The sequence below is a fragment of the Diadema setosum genome, chromosome 5 (assembly GCF_964275005.1).
Source record: "Diadema setosum chromosome 5, eeDiaSeto1, whole genome shotgun sequence".
NCBI classification, from domain to species: domain Eukaryota; kingdom Metazoa; phylum Echinodermata; class Echinoidea; order Diadematoida; family Diadematidae; genus Diadema; species Diadema setosum.
The window spans coordinates 27,371,313-27,398,834 of NC_092689.1; the positions used below are offsets into that span (position 1 = coordinate 27,371,313).

At 39.0% G+C, this 27,522-nt stretch overlaps 1 protein-coding gene across 1 annotated transcript in view; it reads left to right on the forward strand.

Moving 5' to 3' along the window:
• LOC140228817 (extracellular matrix organizing protein FRAS1-like) overlaps positions 1 to 27,522 on the forward strand; it is a 241,756-nt gene that overhangs the window by 104,810 nt on the left and 109,424 nt on the right. The gene's annotated exons all lie outside the window — the stretch shown is intronic.

Below are 27,522 nucleotides of genomic sequence, written 5' to 3' on the forward strand. Positions count from 1 at the left end.
GAATATTTTGGAAAAGATCAGTTACGGTAAGGAGTGTCCCCCTAAGTGCATCCACAGGAATCGATCTATAGTCCCTGATGAGGAGACTATTTACACTAGCTGCCACCTCAAAGAGTAATGTTCCTTGAATCCTTTTCACAGTTCCACATTTGTAAAAGAAGTAGAACACCATTTGCTAGCTTATATACACATATCAATAACAGTGCCAACCATTTTTTATCCACTGTTTATAGAGTGTCAGTATATTTACGACCAAATGTTTCTTGAATATTATAGTTGTCTGTAGACCATTGAATATGTCATAAAACTGGCATTGGCAACCATTCATTCTTGAATATTTTCATATTTCCTCCATGCTTTTCTGTACTGACATATATACTGTTCTTTCTCTTTGATTTCTATCTTATTCCTCAAAGTGAACTTGGATGTGAAATTACTTTTCTCTCTAATGTAGTGTTTAAAAAATGAATGTTATTCTCTTATTCTGTCATTTTGGTTCCTCTTTGTCTATACTGACCTATTTCCTTCGCTAGGTGCCTTCTGAAGAACATCAAATGAATGAAATATCAGGACTTTTGTATCAAAGCTATTCGGTAGTGTTGAAAATGAACAATGAAATAAAGACCTCAAGACAAGTCATTCTTCACTGTAAGCTCCTTGAGGTGTCAAAGATGATCCGACTTCTTCTTACACTCAGTGAAAAGAGCCAAATTTGGTGCAACTTTTGACCCACTTTCGTCGCGTGGAAACGGGACTGTGTTATCCGGAGAATATCCTGTTTATAGATTTCAAAAGCTGTGTGCAGGCAGTGACTTTTGACAGCGAAATCTTTTGCTCGGAGCGCTTTGGGCGCAATTTGAGAGGTTGGTCAACAGTCGGCGGAATTCGAGATATGAATGCGTTTTCAGAGGCAGCATCTAAAGTTTGATCTTTCTTTTTTAGGACTATGATGACTCTCGTAGGACACGGATAGTTGAAGGTCATTGACACACATCACAGCCATGCTGATGACAGTCCTATTGACCGTGCATTCTCGTTGTTGAAGGTTTTAGTGACTATTGACAATGTCAAGTATTCAATGTATTTATAGACTAAAATGTGTGCAATGATTGATGATAAGTTGATTGTCCGTATTTTATGTAGATTGTCAATAATATCAATTTTTAGAAAATAATATTGATTATGGAACATTGCTTTATCATTGTAATACTCACAATCAATATTCTTTCTTCCTGTTCATCTTTCATGCTCCTCTACACTACAATGGACTTGCACAAACAGGTAAGAATTGTTTTTCATACTGTTAAACTATCATGAGCAATTTATTTTTCACTGTTATCAATTATACGAGATTAAATTGGTAACATCAGTTTATTGCTTGAACAGTGTCGGCATCCTGTGGGATAGACTTGCTGATAGCGAATTATATGATGCCAGATATGGAAGAAAAAAAAAGAAGCAAATGATGATAATGATGTTTCCTGGTTTGCTAGTGATACCAAAGAATAGATAACACAGATGACAATAAAGAAAGAGAAGTAAACAAATGGAGATGGAAATCAATAAGGCACTCACTTTTTCAAGATGTCTTGTCACAGTCACATGTTCTATACTTTGTGACACCTAGGCATTTATTTATTTATATGTACACATATATATTGATCAATAAATAAATAAATTTATTTATTTATTTATTCATTTATTTAGGGCCTATTTATTTATTCATTTATCTTTATTTATATATGGCCTATTGATTGATTGATTGATTTATTGTTTATTTGTTTGTTAATTTATTTTCACATTTATTTTCACTGTACATACAAAGTTGTAGGCTTGGTAAATTTATTAAAAGTCAATCCTGATTTCAGGAGAAAAATCAAATGAGTTATGTCGATCATCTTTTACAATGCTGCAGGTGTAGGCATGTAGATTACATCACGGAAGTGCAGTCAGATTTACCATTATGTGTCGTCTGTACGGCATGTGTAATTCCAGTGTTTGTTTATGCAAGAATGTTCTGAAGGCTGTCATCTCTCTCCTGTAAAAGAGCATGTTTATAAGCGCTCATGAAAAGGTCAATGGAATCGCTAATCTTTGCTCAGGGGGGAAAAACATGACTGCCAATGCAAACCGCAGTACCTGCCTGATGAAAACATGATACAGTGTGCATTTGGCTCTGCCTGCGGTCCATCTTCCAGTTGGTTCTTCCTGTGGTCCCATCTTTCAGTCGGTCTTGCAGAGATGCACGTAGCGGGGATTTGTCGGGTCGACCAATAGAATAGCATGTTTGCCGAATCAAGAGAGTATTATGATAAACACAAGCCCAGGGCTTGCTATTCGCTGCGGAAAAACCAATTCCTTTATTTTGCCCCCTCCCCTCCCTCTGCTTCCCACTTCTCGATAAAGAGTTTGGGTTTTCATTCCAAAGACAACTGGCCCACTTAAGCCCAACAAAAACAGCTCCAAGACCTCCGCTCTGACCCGTGAAATTGAGGGTCAGCAAGCATCTGTCATGAAGAGAGCTGCTGCGACTGCCGCTCCGCGTGAACTCTGACATCGGCGCAGGGGTAGGTGATGTCACTAAAGTCCGGGAGATGAAATTGTGTGTTGAAAGTCATTATCATCAGTCACTAAAGAGAGAGCTCTGTTGGTCTGGTTAGTCCAGGGAACTTATTCCACCTGTAATTTAACCTAGTCCGTACATCGGTTAAAATATCATATCCCCTAGCTCAAGAGGCCGACCAACAGTTCAGTGACCTTGTTGCCATTGCATCATGCAAGCTCATGGCTGTCATGGGGACTTGCTACAATTAGTGTTGCCATGGCAACAGCCAATGAACTTTCAGGAATTCTTGATGTCACTCTTTTTGCAATAATGCCAGTGATGCTAGATAAGGCAATACATACTCAATCAGTGTTGGTTGGAAAAGTATGATTATTTCTAAGTATTTACCATCTTGCAGGAAGACATGCACAACTTCTAGTCCCACATGCTGAATTTTTAGTTGCAGTGCTGATAGGAAGGTCATTGTGACCTTGCCTTTTTTTTTCAACTATTCCCCTCCTCTCCCCTTACCCCATCCTAACAAATGGGCCAATACGCACTTCATTCAGTGTCATTTAGATACTTCGTTCATACTCTGCACTGAAATTTGATGAAATTGCTTTTCTGGATATGTTTAAAACCTGATGTAGTCATTACTTAATTCCATATAATGATCCTTTCGTGTGCAAAATTGCTCAATTTCACAATGGAAATATATCACGCAAACAGACATATGGCACTTCTTCCTACCCGGTACCTTCCTTTTCGCTGTTCTTTACTTTTGGAGCCACTTTACCTTATCACCTATCCCACAGCCAGTCAGGCTGGTAATGATGTTTGATTGGTTGTAATCCTGTGTTCGTTACCCTCATTATGCATGCAGGGGAAATTAACACTGAGGAGGATGAAAGATTCAGAGGGGTGCAAAGAAAATGCATTATGCCAGTCCCCTGGCGGCACACCAATAACCTGCTGCTGTTCTCAGCATCTGGCGATGATGATGGGACGATTAAATTCTTCCCCCCATTTGTTTAGGAGGGATGTGTTTTGCCAAGAGGCGGAGGAAATCAGGAAGGAGGATGGTCGTTGACGATATAGGAGAAATTAATGTGCCCTAACCTGTCACATTTTTCTACGACCCCTTCACCTCAGGCTGTTCATGTGTGTGCAGGGACTAATGCCCTGGAGATGCCTAGTAGGTGTTATTGTTTCCCCAAATCTGATGCAGGATGGTAGCATTACATGTGCATATTTGTTTTATATTGCTGACTTATGTTCTGATTCTTCAGGAAACATGATTACTATAAGCAACGCTGCACACTGGCACTGGTCCAACGGTCCCTGACCAGTAAAAATTTATGTCGGACCACTTACTTTTTCAGGAATGGACCAGTAAAACATGGAAAAACTGGGTACCTACTGGTCCGACAGACAGGTTGGACCACTAGAAAAAATGGGTTGGTGTGCAGGCCTGTCATAAGAGATACTCCCATGGATTGTCATTCATATTTTCTTAGGGCATTTATGAAATAATATCTCAAGAACTCAGAGAGAGGGAGACCCTCACTCAAGCACCAGAGAACAAAACAGAATTAAAAAAAAAAGATTAACGATAGCAAGTTAAAATGATCAAGAGATCTTGAGAGCCAGGTAGAGATGAATTAATTACATTTAGATCGAGTGAGATAGACAGAGGTAGATGGATAATGAGATAGTGAGAGATGGAGAAAGAGAGAGAATTAAAGGTGATGATGATGTCATTAATGAACACAAGAATTAACATAAAAAGAAGGAATACAAGAAAAGAGAGATTTGAATTGTAGATGATGCTTCTAGTTGAAAAGACAAAGATAAGACAGTAGAAAGAAGACTTGTAATGTGCAAATGTACTTATGAATTTAATGTTTGCCATCAAGATATTAGATTGTATAACATGGAAACAAATTAAGAGATGCAGGCAGTGTTTTATTGAATTAGATAGCATGAAACCACAAGATTTTTACAGTCTGTATGTCATACTTGCCATCATTACTAATTAGTCATGGGATTAGGTTCTGGAATGTTTTGCCCGTATTACTGTCGCATCAAATCCAGTAGTGCGACATGCTGTCTGAAGTTTGGCAACTAAGCTCTGCAGGGGGAATTAAGAAGCATTTAAACCTATGATTGGTATTTTGCATTGGTTTCATAAAATATGAAACTCCAGAAAGACACTTCACATCTGATTCGTCATTGTAGAATTGAAGTAAATGGGCACATCCTTGCTATTACGTGATTAATGAGAATATTCATTGTCTAATGTTGAATAATTCCTTGTCTCTTGCAATACTGAATGCAGAGCGGGAACTTGGATGTCTTAAATGGTAGTTTTCATATGTTTGAAAGTGCATTATCAATTTGAACTTATCTCCTTGAGCCAGATAGAGCATGTAATGGCCAGAAACAGCTGAGAGTAAATCACCAAAATAAGTGTTTCAGCATTTTTCTGAATCTCACTTCAAATGCAATAGTGCGTAAGATTAGCTACTGATACTCTCAATCAGCAGCACCTCTCCCCCAGAAAGAAAAAGTGAAAACCACTCAAACCCCCATTATGAACATTAAAGGGAAGGTAAACCCAAAGAGCAATGTGGATTGAGTGAAAGCAGCAACATTAGGAGAACACATCAGTGAAAGTTTGAGGAAAATCGGACAATCGATGCAAAAGTTATGACTTTTTAAAGTTTTGGTGATGGAACCGCTGGATGAGGAGACTACTAGAGGAAATGACGTATGAGTGGACAACGTTACAAAGAAAATATGAAGGAAATTCAACAAAAATTCACTTTTCTAGAATTATGAAAGAGCAGTGGACCAACCGCTTTCAGAAAGCAGGGGGAATAATTGCTACCCTTAACATATGTCAATATCAAGTTGATGGAATTTGTAATTTTCATGGAAAATGGATTTTTGTAGTATTTTCTTTATATTTTCTTGGTATTGTTGTCCACTCATACGTCATAACCTCTAGTAGTCTCCTCATCCAGCGGTTCCAACACCAAAACTTTAAATATTCATAACTTTTGCATCGATTGTCCGATTTTCTTCAAACTTTCACTGATGTGTTCTACTAATGTTGCTGCTTTCACTCAATCCACATTGTTCTTGGGGTTTATCTTCCCTTTAAAGGGATGGTACAGTATTGGTGGAGATGAGAATTGGGCTTTTAACTTTTTGCGAGATACCAAGAAACACTTATGATATAGTTCAGAGCATACCATTTTAAGAGGAACAATTCAAAGTTTATTTGATGAAAATCGGGTTTGGAATGACTGAAACATCCAAAAACAAAGTAAAACAAAGCGATCATGATAAAGTGTGGGTCCCACACTTTATTAGAATCGCTCTTTTTTGGATATCTCAGCCATTTCAAAACCAATTTTCATCAAATAAACGTTGAATTCCTCATAGAATTGCGTGATCTTTCATGTTTCATAAGAGGTTTCTCATTATCTCACCTAAAAATGTTAGAAACCTGAAATTAGGTCTCAACCAAAACTAAACGATCCCTTTAAACTTATTTTTTCCTTTTTGTTTTCATGTAAAGGAGCATATATTTTCACTGCATTTTCCAAGCTATTGGAGGTAGCCTTGAATGTTCTGTCTCATATACTGTCATCTGTTAGTTACATTTCATTTGTGAATTTTGTTTTTTCCCCTTTTTTGGTTCTGGCTGATTTAGGAATATGTTGATGGACCATGGTTCCTTCCCCTGTGGAAAGGAAAGAATTCAAGGTCTCACCCCCCCCCCCCCTTCAGATTGATTTTTACACATGGGTTACCTGTGGAACTCCCAGTAGTGCAGTTGTTGTTGTTGTTATTTTAAAGATCGAAAGAAGAGAGAGAGAGAGAAATAGTAGTGCAGTTCATACTGACGCAAATTAGCAGGATTCAAATCTCGAGATTTTCATCGCACTTTGAATATCAAGATTTTTGCCTGTATGGACATAAAAATCCTACTTCATAATGCGATGACCATTGTGATCCAAATCCCCAGAAATCTTGTGATTATTTTGGAATTAATGCAATGATTTGAGAAATTGCATGATAATTTGCACTGTGGCAGGTGTGTAAATGTTGGAGCAAAAATTTTTGAGATCTTCTTATCCTGTTATTTCAGTAGATTTCAGGTATGCATAGTTTGGTCAACTTATCCCGATAGGTAATTAGTAGGATATTTCTGTCCATCTGAACGGGCACAAAAAAATCTTGGCATTTGGATCACGATCATTCTCCTGCTAATTTTGTCTGTGCGAATGCAACTAGTGATTCAGAGGGAAAAAATATGTGATTACTGAACCAGTGATGAATTTCTCCACCATCTTTCAGGCTGGAATGCAATGCAATTATAGCTCAAGGCAGTTCCAAACATGAAAAGGTAAACTACTGCAGCCAGGTACTTGTAGCTTTGTTTAGTACCTCATCTACGGGCACCATGCACAAATTCATATCTGCTCGTCAGCAGAAGAGCAAGTGAAATCAGAGTTCTCTGGTTTCATCACCATTCAGCATTCAGGAGTCACCCAGACTTTAGAAGAGTGACTTTTGCATAAATTTTCATCAGCACCAACATGGATGTTGCAGTTAGAGAGTTATATTGAGAAACTCTTTGGCTAAAGGCTAGAAAATGCAGAGTAGTAAACCTCAGTGGATGCAGCCCAGAGAACACACCAAAAATTGCAGAATGTGAAATGGGTACCGCAGAGAGGTTGATGGTGCCAGCGTCTGAGGTGAGATGGATTAGATCAGCACTCTGTCTAACATGTGGCAATTTTCTGTAGAAAAAAAAAAATTGGGGGTGGGGAATAAATAGATATAGACCATATGAGTATCTTGTCTCTGGTTTTCTCTTTTTTTTATTATTTACTTTGTAGCAGAATGTTCATTTAGGTCATAGCACACTGTGGGGAGTTTTTACCTTGAACTTTATCTGGAGAAAGTAGCTGGTAGCAGTCAAATGAATTTCCAGTTAATTTTGCATTAGAATCATATAATTATCACCATTAAACAAAAAAAAATAATAAATCAAAAAAAAAACAAAACATTGGGTTTTGTTTTGTTTCTATTTCTATTTGCATTCTTTGCCACAGACATATATGTAAGGCTGCTACCTTCAAGATCCCCAAGTAAATTTTACTTAAAATTCAGACACGATGATAATGCAAAGTACTTACCTGTTGAGCAGTTCATTATGAGCAAATCAAATAAATGGCTTTTTCACCTGTGAGGTAATAACACTGCCATTACTTAAAATTAAGTTAAAGAAAAGTACATGGTAATTGACAGTAAATGAATGAGAAGTGGGAATGGGAGTTGCCTACCTGAGGGAGGGTATCCTTGGCCTTTGAAAGGCAAAAAATCAGGGACAAGCTTGGGGAAGGGGTATTCTTTGCGGGCGTGGCACAGAAAACATTGATTCCCCAGAGGCAGCTTGGAGTACAGCCACACCAAGTGTCTATAAAGAACTGTGCCAATGGGTCTGGTGTTTTCTGTGAGAGCAGTAAGAAACCAGAAACAACAGCAGAACAAGACTTCTAATATTCAGCATCCTTATAGAAAAAATTTTGCAGATTTTTTTGTAAAGGAATAGTGAACTAATGTGCACCAAAATGTTATCACCTCACAGAATTTAGTTGCATACAAGGACTCACAGCCATAATTATACATAATTCATATAGATTAGCCACATTTCCGCTTTGGGCCACCTTGCCATAGGAACTTGGAATGCTGAAAAAAAAAAAATGTAGGTCGCATTTCTGTTCCCTGTTACCAAACAGAAGCAGTTTGACACAAGTATTTACCCATAATCATAAACATAACATCATCAGTATCATGTAATATCAATGTGATAATATGAAATGAAGACAAATGAAGAATAATGGCTGCTGTTTACATCATGTATGGTTGATGCAACAATGATAAAAGGGACTGAGAAGCCTTGCCTTTGTGAGAGTTTTTGGCAGACTTCAGTAAATGTTCTCCAACAGGCTTGCTCTGACAGATGTGTGAAAGGGAAAATGAAGAAAAAGAGAAAAAGAAAAAACAGATATGAAATATCTGATTGCTCATCATAGATATTATCCTAGGCCATGGATTACACTTCAGTTTGATGTAAAATTGGGGCCAGCTACCTCTTCATGGGCATGTAGTCAGTGTGCTGTGTGCAGGATTAGTTTTAGGTTGTGGACACCAAGCCCAGAGATTGATAACAGTATCCTAGCTAGATAAGTGTGAAAATCATGCAATATAATCAGCTGATTTGTAGGTAATTGAGAGACAATTCTTCCCGATCCTTATCATCCAATGACATAGTTTAGTTTTATGCCAGACAGGGTGTTCAGATGCAAAAAAAAATTATACTAAAATCGTATAGCTATACCAAAACTTGATACGACTGAACGCTGACTAACGAAGTGACAAACGCTGAATAACAAAACAACGGTCAGAGCATTGTTGTGAACTAGAACTTGATAACAAATCAGCATTCTGTGTACATCTGAACGTATGGCAACCATAGGATGGTATAAGTGGGCGGGGCTTATGTGAGCGCACATGAAAGATGACCCTATTCCTCTTACTAGCAGTGACGTCATGGCCATAACAACCTGCACAGTGGGAAATTGCGCATCTATGCTACGTTTTCCAGTTCGGTCAAGATTATCGTCTGAACAGTCTGTCGGCTATATGATGATTCATTGTTGTTTCTTTGTTGAGTTTTGGTAGAAACTGGCTTGTGTCTGAACAGGGGTACTGTGACTGACATCCAACTGTCTGCATTCTGAGTCGTTAGCCTCTCCCTTGAGCCCCACCCCCCCCCCCCCCCCCAGCTGGCTCTCTGACAGGTGTATAAAAACTACCTATGTATTTCTGTTGGGTGGATATCCTTTGACCACAAACTATTTCCTCCTGCTGGTGAGCGTGACGGATATCCACCATTGCTTCCTGTTGAAACGCTGGCTGATGCCCAGTCCTACCGTACTTACGTTCATACGTACGTGTATATTAGTACCTCGCATGCAAATCCTGGCTCCTCTCCATCTCGTGCGAACTCTACCTCCTTCCTTCTATCCTTTGCTCCTTCTTTCCCTCTTCTTTGCCCCCTCCCTCTCTCCTTCCCTTCATTTCTCCATCTTTCCCATCTCTATATTTTTTTAATTCATTTTCTCTCTCTGTTGCACACAAGCACAACTATCAGCTACAAGCCCCTTATCACATTGAAGACCCATTTTGGTACTCCCTCCCTCCCTCCTTCTCTTCCTCTTCTTTTTTTTTTCTGCTTTCTTTTAAGTATGCTCTCTCTTCCAATTTGTCATTCTCTCATTCTTTCATGCACATAACTTCCAACACCACTGTTTTTTCCTTACACATAATTAATTCCATATCAATTAACCTCAACTTTTTTCTCAATTCATATTTTTCATAACTGATTGACACCTGAATTTTTTTTTTTTTTACTTTTCTCAAGCACATGATCTCCTGGTCATGTGGATTTTGGGTCATAAATGCTGTCTCATGGGGGAGTGATAACAGTTACATGTGTGATGCAAACTGTGTTGTCAATGTCAAGTTGTTCCTAAATATAAATCATCTCAATGACACACATTTTGATCTTCACAGGAATGTGACTCTTGTTGGTGTGCTGGCAGCGGTGTCAGACATCGCACCTGTCCAGTCAAGCATTGCAGCATTTGGGCCTTCTTAAAAACAATGTCTACAACCTCAACCTCACTCTCCCTCTCTCCCTTCTGTGGATTGTTTGTGTCTGTGACCTCAAACTTCCCATGCTCGCTTCGCGACATGCAAATTTCCTGCGCCGTCTGTGAGTCAGATGATCATGCCAAGGTTGACATTGACGGGGGAAACGTCAACCAGACAGGTGTGAGGAAACAATCCTCAGGTCGCTGGACTGGAACGCAAAGTGTCATGATTTCTCATCTCAGTACGTCTTGTTAGGAAAACTGCCTGGTATAAAGTCAGTGGTTGAAGTATTATATTAATAGAACACTAGGCCTGTAGGAGCACAAAATGAATGCAAAAAAAAAAAAAAAATGAATATGTGCGGACACTACACCTCAAGAAACATATACATGTATAATCCTATGGCACATGAAACATCCAATAGATTTGTCATGCAAAGGAATAATGACCAACCTGAATGTCGTATTGCTCTGTACATTTGAACCCTTTTGAGACATGGCAGTTAAATAGTTTTTCCCATTATGCCTGGTTATAAGTCTCATACAAATCCCACAGACCAACACAAAGATGGTCTTCATTTTTTTTTCTTCCTTCTTCTTCAGTGAGAGTCTAAAAGGTAGATACATGTACATCTGACTGTAGTTATACAAAGCCCACGACATTGGTTATTTTGAGGTTCTTGATGCTAATCAAGTATGGTTGCAGAAGTGTATTTGATAACAGGGTTCAGAATAAAGACACAATTAAAGTTATGAAGTACTGAAATCTTCAATCCTGATTGTGAGTGACAAAGGCTGTAACCACTCACAGGCCCCGCATTTGGTGTAGAGTAGATGCATGACTGACTGTGTGTCTCCTGTCTGACATGCATGGAAAAGTCAGGAGGGAAGTTTTCTTTCTGTGGCAACTCTATAAACCCTCTAGGAATTAGCTCCTGTAAAGCTCTGTGGGAGGAAGGGGGAAGGTTGCCTTGACAACGGGAGGAAAGTGAGGGGGAAAGAGGCGGGGTCTGTGTCCAAAAACTGGGGGGTCGAAGACAGTTCAGCCAGTGGGTCGAGCGAACCAGCGGGATTTCCTATTTTCAGGAGGAGAGATTATCGTGATGAAAAGGAGATGGTGGAGAGGGAACAGTTGTTGTCATGGCGCACTGAAAGTCGGCAGCAAAAAGCTGCCAAAGGCGATGACATCCAGATTATCAGAATTGCTTGGGGGCATAGGAGACATGCAATTTCTTCTGTCTGTTTGTCTGTTTGTTTGGATGTTTATGAATCCAGCAGTTGCATCAATGTTGGAACATTGTGTGTGCCATTGTTGATGAATTCAGGGAGAGATGTGTAGAAACCCTTGGTGTGGTGCGAAGTATAGTAGTGCGTGGGAACACTGTGACATCCATTAATGGAGAGCCAAAATGTGGCAAAGTCAAAAGTTTGCAGCCAAATTTGTATTGGAGTCATTCTTTTCGCTAGATCCTCGATAGTGGCTTTAGTATTCAGTAGTAAACAAGATATGTGCATTATATCATTCAAAACATTTTTTCTTTCTTCTCACAGTACGATGCATCCAGTCATTTGTGGAATGGCCTTTGTTAAGAATTCTGGTGCTCATGAATTCTATTTCATGCATTTATCAACCTGTTAAAAGGATCTGCTCATGAGCGATTGTGTGCAAATTCATAATGTCTTGTTCTCTTTTTGTGGGGAAATGATTCAAAGTGAGGAATGTAAGATGACTGCCTGAAATGAGGAATGGTTCCATCTTGAATAACATGCAATTTGTCAAATCTGTCGCAGTTTTAGAGAGGCTTCCCCCTGTGACCAACCTTTGATCCATGAATGTTATGTCGGTGCATATACCTGCAGTTGTTTCCAGGGATGTACTTTATATAAATATATCTCCCCCTGGTCTGTGTATAGATCATGGGGCTGCCCATTCTTTCTTATCACACATGCACTGAGGTATAAAGTCATAAACAAGGTGGCATAGATAGTTGTGTGAAAGATCATATGTATACAACAAATGTGATTGATACAGGAAAAGGGGTGGTAGCAGCAGTTCATGAAATAAAATACAGAAAAAAGATGAGGGGATAAACAAACGAAAGAGGGAGAAGAAGGAGAAGATGAGGGAAAAAAGAAAGAAAAGAAAATAAGAAGAGGAGAGGAATAATTAGAAAAAAAATAAAAAAGATAGTGAATGGAAAAAAAAAAGGTGTAGAAGCTAGGAAAGAAAAGCAGAGGAGAAAGGAAAAAAAGAGCGAAAAAGATAGCAAGATGGAGAAGATGTAGAAAGAAGAAGAACTAAGGAATAAGTGTGAAGGTGAGAGGAGGAGGGGAAGAGAAATGGAAAATGCTGGTAGATTGAAAGTACTGTAAAACGAGGAATGTTCGCTTGCATATTAATTTCGCAAATTTCGCGAGAGCCAAGATTCGCGAAATTAAAATGCATGTGAAAGTTCTTGTCTACACTGTATGCATTGAATGCCAGTGGCAGTTTCGCGAAAATTTCATGCCGCAAAAATGGCCGTCGCCTCCAATTCGCGAAAAATTCATGCGGCGAATATATATCATGTTTTACAGTACTGATTGGCACAAAGCCTGTGTGAGATACAGGCAGGCAACATTTGAGGTTACGACAACATTTTGAGGCCAAATTAAAAGGCATTCATGTTTCCCTTGCTGTATTATAATGTGTTTGGGTTTCATCACAGGGATGTGACATAGATTGACCCACAGGCATAACACAAACTCCTATATAAAGCACAGGTACCAATGTTCCATTGTGCTACGGCTGGCTCTGGATGCGTTGACACGAGTGATAAACATCGCACAACATCCATCATATCACAGCTTCAAGGAGCATTCACCAGTGTTGTTTCAGCAGTGTTATTGAAATGGTTCCATCGACAGTAATTGTGCAAGTCCCGTGGAAAATAGTCAGTAAAAGAAAAGAATGGAACACAACAAGCGTGAAGACCAAGCAAAATAAAAGAAGAGAATGATGACAGAAAATTTTACAGAACTCCTACCTGCTTTCAAAGTTGGTTGCTCTAAGATATTTTCAATCTATTACTCCAGTTCCCACATATTCCACGCAAGTTGTGTGGGTAAGCCATAATGAGCGATATGATTTCATTCCAAACACAAATCATGTTTTCGTACAGGCTTAGTCCATTCCAACCATATTTTTATCACAGTGTGGAGATAGGCATGAGGAGTTAATGCAGCGTGGAACCTTGTCGGGCAGTTTGTTTCCTCCATAAATAAAGTGCATGACTGAGGCTGTGTTCACACGGGTTGAGAAACATAGTTTGCAATGCTGAATTGCAAAAAATATGATTACAGTTACATTTAGAATTATTTTCTGTACACACAACTGGGGAAGGCTTCATAGATTCTGCGGTTTTGAATTTCAGGAGAGGAGGTGTGGCTTCTTTCCATGTTCCCATCAATCACTCTTGAGCGGGAAGTAGCCATGCTTTGACTGCTAAGTACCAGTTTTACTCTGTCTACTGTTCAGCCAAACTCACAAGGAGTGCATTTTTTTGTAGAAGTGGTTGAAAGGTTACATTATGCTCTGCCCCTAACACACAATCTGGAGGTGAATCCGAACACATGATTGTTTCGTTTCATAATTCTGGAGAATCATCACTGGAAAACACCTCCGGACCGCCACTCAAATTACAATTTGAATTATGACTATGAATTATGATATCAAATCACCCTCCACCATTCCAGTTTGCATACACTTGGCCAAAATGCGTCGTTTGAATCATGATTCCAGTAAGCCTCACTGGAATTGTGAGTCAAACCATGCACTCTCGGTACGTGTGAAAACGGTGCGAGCCCCTGTGAGGTGGAAGACCAGGGACAAATTGGCTTTGACTGAAGTCAGACTGCCGCCCCGGTATAGAGGCAACAAGAAAAACATGCCCCATGTGTCACTTTGCCAGGGATATTGTGTAAAATTTGGCGCAAGAGAAAGGATCGTTATTTGATGGAATATTATTTCCGGTGTAGTGATGACTGCCCCTACTTCAGACCCCATGCCTGCCAGGCCAGGAAAAGTTCTTTGACTTGGTTGGACTGCATTTAGCTTCCAGTACTCTCACAACAGATATCCACCTCTCTTTTTTTTTTTCTTCTTCTTCTTTATATCTCTTTTTAGTTCTTCTAGTATTCTGTCTCTATCTATCTGTCTATCTGTCTTTCTGTCTGTCTGTCTATCTATCTATCCATCAATCAATCTTTCCTTCTCTCCTCTCTCCCTCCCACCCCCTTCTCTAAGCATGCTTTATCTACTCCAGTATCTATCTAGCTTTGTATGCCCCTTTTAGTTTTGCCCTTTGTTTCTAGTTATGACTATATATCTATCTATCTATCTCTCAATCAATCTGTCCGTCTATCTGTTTGACTGTCCAGGCATTTATTGGGTCATCTCACCAACCCCTCATCTTTCTGTTCCTATGTTTCTCACTCCTCTCTTCCTTCTCTCAATATATCAATCTGTTCTCCCCTTCTCTCTCTCTCTCTTCTCTCCCAGTCATTTCATATTGGGTTACACAGAAGTAGCATAGTATCATGAGATGAAATATAAGAAGAGAAAGAGGGTGTTCCTGTTTAGAAGGCTTTTATAAACTGCTTCAGGGCATCTTTACCCTCTAGTTATAATTTGATAAGAAATGCAAACAGCATTGCCATGTTTTCCTTTGTTGGGCAGGATGTGTGTGTTTATTGAATGGCCGTGTGAGGGGAACTTGATTCAAAGCAGTATTACAACAGCTCATAATAGGCTAAGTGTTTTTTAAAACGCCCATCTTGCGTAAAAATGTGAATTACTGCCAATAGAGATAAATGTCGAAGTGATAATCCAAAGTGAAAATAAACAGTTCAGTCCTAATTGGTCCGCCTGAAGGAGCAATTCAGAGGCAGTAGATTACTTTTTAAGCACTTTAGTTGTTCGTGTATCTTTATAGTAATAGATGCTGCCATGATGATTATTTAGGTAGAATGGCTGGGCTATATATACTGCCACTGTGCAAATATAAAATAATATTATGATGATGTATAATAGCCTGTTGAAGGAGAGTACAAGTTTGATATATCCTGGTTTCATTCTGATAAAAGTGCAATGCCATTTCATGTCCTCGATGACCTTTCTTGAAAAGAGTCAAATCAAAGAGATTGCTAGAAGTGCATTAAAATTTGTGTGTTTTTTTTTTGTGATAAAAAGTGAATTCTTGGCATTGCGAAGTTTCCCATGCTCTCGTAATGCAGATATACTGAATGGTTCAAACAACAATGTTAATTTAGCATATAGAACCAAGTTACTGCAATATCGTGGTGTCATCCAATTCTTGCAGGTATAGCGTGTAATCATGTCAAGAGACTGAGCAAAGCACAGGCATTTAGAAAGAATCTGTGTGTATTACTATAAGGCAAGATATTTTTCGTAACATGAAAATTTCATGACTGGAAGTCTGCAGCCTTTTTTGCGGCATGAGATTTTCGCTAATGACCAGTGGCATTCAATACATACATTGTACACAAGAACTTTTGTGTACAAATTAATTTCACAAATCTTGGCTTTCACAAAATTAAGATGTGCATGAAGATTTCTGGCTCTGCAGGACATAATGTTTAATAGGGATATCACTTTTTCTTCCAATAATTCCACTCTAGGTTAGGACATTGTGAATGATTCTGCTAATTTTAATTCCTGAAAACAAATACAAATCAGTGTCTTTTGCCATGCCTTGACTGGAATTCTGCCAGATCTTTGAAGAGATTGAGTGAAAGGATTATCACTTGCAACTCAGAGATATCAGTCCCACTGTAAAAGTGGAAAATATTTTTGTGAGTAATTTTTCACGCCAGGCCAAGTAAGATGAATGTGCATGCTTTTCAAAGTATAAAGTAGTATTACATGTAACAAACAATGAAACTCACATGCTTGCATTTTCTAGCTAGTTTCATGTTGCACAAAATGCGCGAAAATTTTCTCACCACAAATATTCCACTTCTTCAGTATCTTCCCATTTGTTCTGTTTGTTTTTCAGGGCCGATCTTTACAGCTTTCCCTGTCATAAATGATAATCTCTTTTCGAGAGGCTGTAAACTTTTAGTATAGCCCAATCTAAATCTCATTAACCCCAATGACGTTGTCCTTCTGTGATTCGGCCCCGCGCGCCGACACAAAGGAGGTGTCATTTATGACAGCAATTGAAGAATCTCCAGTACGTTATCGGTAAAGGTTTGTGTCAAATGACATTGCGATCAAATCACAGATAACAAGTGTTTAGGGCCAATTGTTGGATGGGGAAAATGATATTTTTGGGTGACGAACTGTTCCCTTGTTATCGCACATATTACAAGTGTTTTCGTCCAGTTGTTGGATGGGAAAAAGGATACTTTCGGGTGATGAATTGTTCCCTTGTTACTCTAATGTTAGGTTTCCTTCATGGACAAGCCAATATATTTCTCACATATCATCGGAGAAAGAGTAATGCTTGCTGTTGATTTTCAATAAACCATTTAAAAATTGTAACTTCTCTTCATCTGCCTCACTCCCCCACCAAGAAATAAAAAAAGATAAAAATCCCATGGAAAAACAGCAATGAGGATACACTTTGATTCATGCTGTCTGTAATTCTTTTGTAGCACTGTTCAGGGGGCAAAATTATGTATGGGATATCACCGATCTCACTTCCAGTCTGGAAATCAGTCTTTCGTCTTCCTGGTACTTTGATAGCGGGAGGTGACAACTCAGGAGTACCTGCTTTGATTTCAGGCTGATTTATCCCCACATTCTGTAAACCCTTACCCTTCCCACCTTTCATTATGTACCAGGCTGACGAAGAACAGATGTGTGGGTTAAATGTTGGATAATGTCAAACATACACCAGATTTATGTGTCGGCGGAACCCTCCCTTAGAAACTCGAGATGGTTATGCCAGACAGTGGGAGTCCCCATCCCCAGCGCGAGGAAGCAAAACGCTCAGAGTTTTCTCACATATGACCCTTTCATAATTTCAAGCCATAAACTAATTGAGAATAGAAAGACGTATTGCAGTAATTGGCCCATTCTAGACAAGATATATGGCAACAGTAAGTATGGCGATGTTTGACCTTTCACTTCACACCGAAACAAAAATCGTGAGGTTATGGTGATAGAGAAAATTTTTATTTTGCTGGCACAATGCACATGAGAGATTCACTTGGCAGTCTACCTTTAACATTTTATTGCCATGTATCTTCCTTTCCAACTCCTGTATGAATGTACATTAATGAAATTTGATAAGGAACTTGATAAGTTATGTTAATGTAATTTTGAGAGTAGATGCAGGATAATGTATAAGCCACATATTTTGCTAAATGGGATTTTTTTTTTTTTTTTTTTTTTTTGGGGGGGGGGGGGGGTGAATAGGAAAATACACATTCTAACCAGGGGCTAAATTCTTAATCGATAACAGTAGAAACAGAATGTAGGATCACATCAGAAGTATTGTCCATTTTTCAAGATAAAACTTTAGCAATTTCCTTCATTGAAGATTATCAACAATACATTTGTTTCATGGCAGGCAATTTTTAGGTTGTTTTATTTTAACCAAATATCACAAAAATCACACTAAAAGGATCAGCATGAAATATATGGTTTTTCTTTTTTCTTTCTTTTTCTTTTTGCTAATAAGATACCGCTGAGTTTATTGAAGGTGTAACATTTTATGAGCTTTGTTTTCACAATTGCTGAATTTGCTTTAATGCTTAACATAAATATTTGACCAAACCCGCAATATCATATACTCTTGATGGGAGTTCAGCTATCTATGAGGGATGCCCATAATGTGGAATGTTAAACTGAGCGTTCTTTAAAAAGAATACTGGACTTCAAAGTGCGGAAATGAAGGATTTGCTGGATATTTGTTTATTGAACTCTGTTGAGAGCTGCAGTGATAGATTCGCCAGCATGGCTCCAGAGTCAACATTTTGAATAAACTCGGCAGCCATTCAGTGTTTGTTTGCTCGTCCTAATGCATCTCAAACTTTGCTATGAGGGCAAATGTGATTGTGACCTCTCAACAGACTCCCAACTCCCCCCCCCCCCCCCACCCCCCACCTCCTTCCCCCTCGATAGAACGGGTTCCATGACATTTGTTCCTGCGACATTTGCTCCCACGAAATATCTGCACGCTAAGCCAAACATAAATTCTAACCACAAACGAAACTCTAACCCTAATCCTGATCTTCATATCAAACTAAACCTAAAACCTTATCACAACCCTAACCCTAACCCTAAGACATTACAGAAAATAAGACTGGAGCAGTTGTCGCAGGAGCAGATGTCGTGTCAGCGATAGAATGATACAAGCATCAGCCTCACATTGCCTATTAAAAGATTCTTTTTGACTTCCTTCATGTTCTCATAGTGCTGATTGTCGTGTTATCTGTTTTGTGCACACTTCAAATTTCCTTTTGATGTGCTTCAGTTCATGATTGCAGCATTAGTATTCTAATCTCGTATTCTAATTTACTCACAATGTAGAATGACTCTTTGCTCAGTTTTTCATACACAACCAGTTATAGGCATTCAGGTGTTTGTTGATCTAGAAAAAGACACTTGGCATGGACTGATGGTATGCTAAAGTAAACACAAAGCATAAACAGACAAACAAAAGACAAGATCAGCAACAACAAAACAAACAGAAGATCTTGAGAGCAATTTTGAAATAAAAAGTAGAGTGTAGTTTCACCAGACATTAATCAACCATCAGGATTGAAACAATTCTCTCGCAGTTATCAACTCTTCTGTCATTTCGATGCTGACCAGAAAAGTTGCAGTCAGGGGATGAGACTGTTACGCATGAATATCTCATCACCCTTGTTACGTTTTTCCTCTGATGTGATCCTGTTGAACCCTGAGATATAAAGCGTCATCCCATACACCCCTTTTTCTCTTGCTTTTGTGTGCTGTAATGTGTCAAAGTTCTTGTATATTCTTGCTTCCAGTCCCAAAATATCAAGTTGTCCTCTGCAGTAGGATCTACATTGTTTTCTAAACAGTGTTATTTAGATGGTGAAATTCAAAGTCTTGATACAAGGCTATATATATATATTTTTTTTTTTGGGGGGGGGGAGGGGAGGGGGAGGGACAGATAGGATAATTATACCTTCGTGAGATGCAGCTATTGCAGTTGAGAATAAGCAATAACAGATCAAATAAAGGAAAGACACCAAATGGTTTATCTTTCGATATTGAAGAAATGCTTATCAATTGTTAGTGCTACATCCTTGAAATTTTATGACTTTAAAAAATAAGAAAGACATTGAAAAATTGGAAGAGCAGTTCCTTTTTCTCTTAAGGGCATTATGTCATTTTTTTTTTTAATCACAGGAAGCGGAGACAACCACAAATCACTGTAGCATTGTAAAGTAATGAGGTAAAAAAGGGAAAACATATTGTTAAAATTTCCACTTCAAATCTTTCGATGTGTATTGTCATGCACCAATGCGATTCTCAGTGACACCTCGAGTGAGACTGAAGGCAGGTACTGTGATGTGGGAAACGTGAAGCTTTTGTTCTCATGACATTGTTACTGTCTTGTGACAGTCAAATACATAAATGTTAATGTTTGATGAAGATGGTCTCATGTCATCTCATTCAAGGATACTTATGTTCACACAACATGTTGAATCTGTATGATTGATAAATTCAAAAGATTTTAACTTTGATGATGAGCTTGTAGTTTTAAACTATGATGCGTGTCCACAACACACCTAATCTTTAAGATCAAACTTTCAAAAGAGAGTCCCACTCAATCGTTAAACCACAAAACCAGAAGAAATACATTCATGCGATGCTAGCGATAAATCCGATATTGTGCCACTATACAGTAGTGTACAGCACACACTGGAGATTGACACAGAAGCTAAGGAGGAATAGGGTTCACGGAGAAGTCACACTAATTTTCAAGTTCATAAATTTTTGCATGCATGAAACATCACGAAATTCGCAAGGAGCCAAGATTTTCAAAAGTAAAATGCACATGAATGTTTTTTGTCTGCACAATGCATGAAATGCCTGTTGCCAATTCGCAATATTTTCATGCTGCAAAAAAAGGCTGTCGGTTCCATCTTGCAAAACATTTCATGCTGTGAATGTTTCTGGTCTTAAAGTACAGAGCGTAAATCCTAAGATGTCTTGTGGTTCTAGTCATTGACTGCTTTAAACATCGATATTTTCATGTGATAAAGTTTTTGCGCTGTGTGGCTCAAAAACATATTTGTGGGTTCTTGAATTCCTACTATGCAACTGTCAATCCAATCAAAATGTGTGGAGAAAATTGTGAAGATATTTTTGTAGGTTTTAGAATTCACGCTAGCCTGAAGTAGAGCAAAATATGCAAAAATTGATGTACTGCAAAAATGTATGCATTTACAGTAATCTTGAAGAAGGCTAACATTTGAATGCATTCAGACGGTGTTAAACTCAATCTAATCATCAGTTTAAAACTTTGAGTTATCTTTGAGGTTAGAAACTTCGTTTGAACCTAACCAATGAGAGAGCTTCTTGACATTGTACCATATTGTCTGTAATGTTTGTTCTATGAAAAATGGAAAGGGGGGGGGAATGGAGAGATGAGGGTTAAGACATGTAGAGAGGATGGAAAGTTTGTGCTTGGCTGGTGGAACTACTGTATGAGCTTAAATTTTCGCGTAAAGATATTTTCGCAAATTGCTACTTGGAGGACATTTTCGCGTGTTGTGAATTTCGCGGTTTCAAGGGTCTAACTGAACTTTGTTATTTGCGTGTTGTTATTTTCGCGGTTCAAAGGCGATTCGCGAAAATAAAACCACTGCGAAAATTTCAGCTCGTACAGTACATGTACAAACAACACCAAGGAGCTTCAAAGTGTGAAGGCAAGGTTGAGCGCCGTTTAACTGGAGAAACACAGACCTTGCCAAATACAATGTGAATCCATGTGTTCAGAGAACGCAACATTTCAAACAATGTTTTTGTTATAATCAAGATGCACCAATGGTGATGCACCTAATTACAAACACCGATCTGATTGCCTTCTTCACGCTTCAGTTTGCTGATGATTTTCCTGATAGGGAAAAGCAAACTGTTTTTCCTCACCAAGTTGTGACAATTGCTGCTCCTAAAATCCTTGATTACAGTTCTGCCAGCTTTTCATTTTTGTCAGCGAGCACGAAAATTATTCGCCTTTGACTTGTTCATGAAAAAGGTTCACTGAATTTAAACTCGAGCCTTACCCTCCACAGTACTGGAAGAATACAGATAGACAGATATCGTAAAAAGGTGTGGGAGATTGAAACAAACTATCACTGGTAAATCACAGCGAGCATGATTTTATCTCAGTGCATAGACAGTTGGGATGTTACTGTAGACAAAGTTTGTGTTTTTAAAAAAAAATATTCGCTCTCAGCAGTCCCCTTTCCTTTATGAAGTAATGATTTCATCTTGAAGCTCATCATTCATTTTGCTCTTTAAAATAGATGACAATCAAGTTTTTATCCACGAGATGGTCAGTTGTATCTTTCTATTGATGTTTTCTATTTCCTAGTGTAAAATTTGTGCACTTTGCATGTTATAACATCACAAATGCCTTTTATTGTGGTGAGGATGCTATGAATCCTCAAACAAATAGATAAAAAGAAGAAAACGTGGAACACAATTTTCCGTGATTTCTGAACCCGCTCACCAATCTGCTTAGGCTGGCGGCTTCCAGCTTTAATACCCATGAGAGATATTCTCCTCCCTATCTGCAAATTGCCAATAGGATTGCCCAGTGATAGATGGGGGTTAACGACGTATGCAGGAATGATTATGATAACCCAATGTTTGTTCAAGTTGCTCCCACAAACAGATTGAGATATAAATCGAAAGAATCTAGTGTCATCTGTTACCCCAGTTTCCAACCTTGATGCCAGTTCTGTTTAAAAAATGAGTAATTCCTGATACCAGCCTGTTAGTGATTGTACATATATTCGTACTTTGAGATTTTCACGTTTGGTATCACCAATTAACTTGTTTGATTGATGCTCTACAGTTGTCAAGTGTTGTGGTTAACATTGCAGTAACCACAATGACTACTGAACAGGATTCTAGTAATGTGCAACAAATTGTTCGGCGAGTACTCCTCCGAACGAATCACCATTCTTGATTTAGCTGGTGACCTGTCGATAGATGCCAAGCGTAGCATTGCTCCCCGCATTGGAGGGATTCAGATCTTGAACATCACCCCCCCCCCCCCACCATCTCCTGCATCATTTATACCACCATGATGGTCCATTGATCCATAGTTAACCCATCTGCAGGGGCAGTTGTATGTTTTCATTTTTCCCTCCAATAATCTGGCCTGCATTTGAGAGAGAAGATTCGATCTGGAAGAAGCCTGGAGGGAATTTTGCCCATTCACCAGGTTTATATATATCCTGTGGAGTTTGACCCCTGACCTGGCAGAGAAAACAAATGAGGTCTGAAAGGAAAACTGAAACTATTTTTTTTTTCCTTACTTTTGTCCCCTTGCCACCAATGTCAGGGTTATGGCTTTATTGCCGGCACAAGGTCAGATGCCTTTCAAAGAGCGGTATAGGCAGCAGACCAGTGGTACAGGTCTAGTTCATTATGACCAGTGTTGGACTGGGGCGAATTTGATTTGGATCTCTTCTGTAATCAAGATGCAATCAAGATGCCAGATCAGGGTTGATGGATATGGGAAAGAAGGAGAGAAAGAAAATAGAGCGTGCTTGTGTGTGCGTGTGCCTTCTATAATGTAGGCCCTATATAGTATGGATGTTTTTGTGTGCTATGTTTGTGTGTGTCGAGATGATGGACAGGGGATGGAAAGAATGTTTATTCATTTTTGTTGGTATGTTTGTGTGTATGTGTGTCAAGGAAGTAAGAGGGCTGAGGTAGACAGATGAGGGAAGGGGGTTATGAAGAGTGTAGCAAAAGTGACAGACTTCAACTTCTCTTTTCATTTCCATCTTCTTTATGTTACCAACAGAAAAACCACTGTGGAAGACCCAGGATTTTAGGTCATTTGTCATGAGAATTAACTTCAGTGTTCAGGGTCCCATTTTATCAAAAGATATAATCGTCTATACCACACAGGCTGCCATAGACTTATGATGGAAATCAACTATTAATCAATTATAACTCTTCATAGAACAGGGCCCTGGTAAAGATAGAGGGAAATGGGCGGGACTTGAGCAACATGCTTGTTTGTCCACCAAACCCCTGATGAAGTCAAAATCTTCTGTCACAGCTCATGCACATTTGGTAGACTTGAGTCATCTTCATTGGATGCATGCGCTTCAAAACGAAAACAAAATTAAAGTTGTGCTCAGTTTAACCTGATTTAAGAATAAATTGGATGTTATTCCATCAAAATTAAGCCCGATATTTAATCTTAATGCACCATGCCAGTGCTCTAGGCTTTGTGAATAATTGGAGTGAAAGTGGATTATGAAATGGGAGCAGGACCTGGCAATTAGGGAATCTGCCGACTCTTCCAAAATACAAGTTTTCTTTCTGGTCAAGGCTACGACGAGCAGCATAAACACTGGGGGGTGGGCAAGCATAAAGTGTCTGCACATGTTCTTGGGGAGAGGAGAAATTGGAGAATAAAGATCAGATGGGTCAGTTGAGAGCTAGAAGGAGGCTATCACAAGGTGATGTCTCTTGCATTTGTGTTCTTCTGCTTCTGCTACTGTACACAAATGATGTCAATAGATATTGTATATGTGAGGCAAGGAATACACTGTGTAGATGAGAAAATTTTGCCAGACAAATGCCTTGTTCATTTTGGGCCCCATAATGTGTATAGTGCGTCTAAAACAAGTCTTAAGTTCTTCGAGTTCTCTCCTCCACCCCCCCCCCCTTCCCCCATCTGTGCCAGTCGTCGTTGACAACCAATTCATTGTGATGGCATCCCGCAGTGCCAGGGAAGCAGTGTGGGAGAAGCCTTCTTCCTGTCCTCCATAAATAACACGTCCACATCATTTCTTATCAATTAGGAGCAGCTCTTCTTTTTCTTTATGTTGTACTCTGCAGGGCTCTCGATTCTCAGACTTTCCTGAAATATTATGCCATTCTCGTTCTCTGTGGAATCTTCAGCAAGAAGCATAGTGTTTTTGTTTTCGATGAAGGGATGATTTTTATCTATAATGATAGTGAGCATCAATTCCATGTGCTTAAACATCATGAAACGATACATATTCCACAGATGTTCAAAATACATTATTTCAGTCCTATAGAGGATCAATGTGTTTGTACAGTAGTCTAAATGAGATTTGTTGCTTAAGATGTTTCATGCCAGTATCCAAATATTCATTCCAGAAGTTCCTAATTATAAGTAGATTTCTGGAAACATTCAATAATGACACTTACTTATCAGATGTGCTCAGGAATTTCTGTGTTCGAGTGGCCTTCTAATTGGTTTCCTTCTTTGGGCAGGTGTTGATTATGCTTGTTGGCGATAAGGTGTATTTTCTAATAGTGTTTACCCAAGCTCACAGTTTGATAAAGAGTTTACAAGGCAATCGCCTTAAGAACAGGACTTGATAAGAACACAGGTTGAAGACAATACCTTGGATTGCGATTTTTATCTGTTTGACTTCTCTGGATTGTGTCTTCGTGCTTTGTGACAAGCTGTTCTAAGCATCCATGCATGAAATCTGGAATCAACCAATTTAGCCTCGCATTTCATTAGATGTAATTCTGCTGTAATTGCTCACAAGCTTATCTGGCCTAAATATTCGCCTCGTGTCTCCGTCTAGCCGCGGATTAGAAGCAGAGCAGTATTTCCTGTGCCGCCACGGGAGCTTGTCTTTATCTTCTTACTGACACCACTGTGGGTGTATATGTTTGTGTGTGTGTATGTTCTCATACACGGCTTCAATTGTCGACATTGCCGAGTTTTGATTCCCACTGGTTACTGTCAACTACATGTTTGTTAAAATGTAAACGAGCTTTTGCGATCTTGCAAATACATTTGTACAGAGGGTGACAACTGATTAAAAAAATAAATCTATCATGGCATATCTTCACCCCTCTACATTTATATTTTCTCACTTTCATTCAGTCATATACGTCTTGGATTGGCACTATAATAGTATGTGGATAAAATCACAACACTGACATTTTTATCAGAATACCGGTATAGAATGATTATAGATAGGCATGGTAGGCCAATTTGTTTATGGGGCATGGTTTTTGGTAATAAAAAGTTGGTAAAACTGGACCAGGCATGTTTATAGCCTGGCTCTGGTGTAAAAAAAAAACAACCCATTGTTATTGGCCAAGGGTGCCAGGGATCAAGCCCTTTCCAGCCTTTCACAGAAGTCAGCTGTAAATCACCCTTTCCTTTCAAATTCAGGGAGAGTCCTTGTATTCATAAATTTTCCTTGAACAATGGCCAAGGTCTTTAAAATGAGACAAGTTTATTACATTATTAAAGGCAAGTTTATGGTATAGAGAATATGGTGGCAAATGGGTGGTGGTGGTGGGGGGGGGGGGATAAGTTTTGTATATTTCATTTTTTTCTTGCCAAGGCTATATTTGTATGCTACAGTAAAATTTACTCTGCCTGGAAAAAGGGGGGGGGGGGGTGGGGGAGGGGAGAATACTTCTGAGGCTGACATTACATCCTGTCCATTCTTTGAGGTCTGTATCTATAGACTGCCACACATGCAGGAATAAAAAATGATTGACAGTGTAGGCAAATGAAAAATGTTGTGTGAGGACTGTGCTACCATGGCACACATTCTGTGCTGTTAAGTCCGTGCTGTTTAGGTGGATAGGAGCAATTGTAGGTCCAGGTCAGCTGATGCTGTCTGCATCATTGGTAATGCAGCAGATGGTTGCTGTGACACCCAGCATCACAAATTTGTTGGAGGAGCCTTTCTTGCTAGTTTTCTAATATGGGATGCCTCCCTATCCCTCTATGGTGTGTGTATATAATTCTGTTTTCATGGAAGTCATTGCCCTCTGTAATTTCATAAACCAGAGATGTACATTAAGATTTAACCTCTCTATCCTAGCACAGGTAGTGATATTGGTTCATTAACAGCTTCTTTTTTCTTTCTTTTTTTTTTCTTTGGGGGGTCCCCTCACTTCATTATTATTATTTTTTTTCTTAACATACCTGGTAATCCCATATTTCATGAAATTCCCCATCTTATATAAAAAGCTGTTCTTTCTGGTCTCACGTTTGACTCAATGAATGGAATCCTGAAGTTCTTTTTTTTAATGCAATTTGCTCTCTATACACCTGGGGTTTGCTTGCAGGTGTAGCTAGAATAAACATAGCTGAGATTAGACCTTGTACATGCTCTTTTGGCACGCACAAAAAGGACAAATAATGAAAAAAAAAAAGGAGGATGAGTAGTGATGGATGACACTCTGCTATCTATATCTAATATTTTCATAGTAAACTTTGAGCTGTATGTGCTTGATGGCTTAACAAAGCATCAGATTTACACATCCAGGGTCGGTGCTATTTATTCCTGGGTTGGTGGTATTCAGCATTCTTTCTCAGCATTCCCTGTCCATTTAGGGTTGAACCCAGAAACACATAGATTTGATGGTAGATTTCATTTACACACATGACATGTGTATGGTGTGATGGCAGTGTCCAGTCAGAGAAGGATTACAAGAAAAAAAACCAACAACAAAACAGATTACATTGCACAAGAGAATTCAGTGACGTGAGCATCCAGGAGTATCATATGTGTGACCGAGAATAAATGAATACGTTTCAATCATCAAATTGGCATTTGTTTGAAATTGAATTTTGTGAGAGACACATGTAGAAATTGACATGTGGACCTGGTAATGCTAGACAACCTGAAAATCCAGCTCTTTGTCACATGACTAGAGTGGTAGCTGCTTTAGAGGTGAATGTCTATATATTGTATAGTGAAAGCACTTATCCACATCACTTTGTTCCAGAATTGCGGAGGTATGAGGTGGGCTTCAAATGTTGTATCATTTGTGTGTAGGTGTAAACACTTTGTCAGAGAGAAAACACAAAGTAGAAAAGCATAGTGGTATAGGCCTAATGACACATAGCTTAAAGCAATAGAAATGCCATTGAGAAGGAATATATGTCCTTCAGGACATTTGACATAAGGTATCAAGTGGATCACTGTATCACTTCATGGATTCTTAAGGTCGTGTCTTATTGAAGAAGTACCTGCGGCCTTGCGAATCACAGC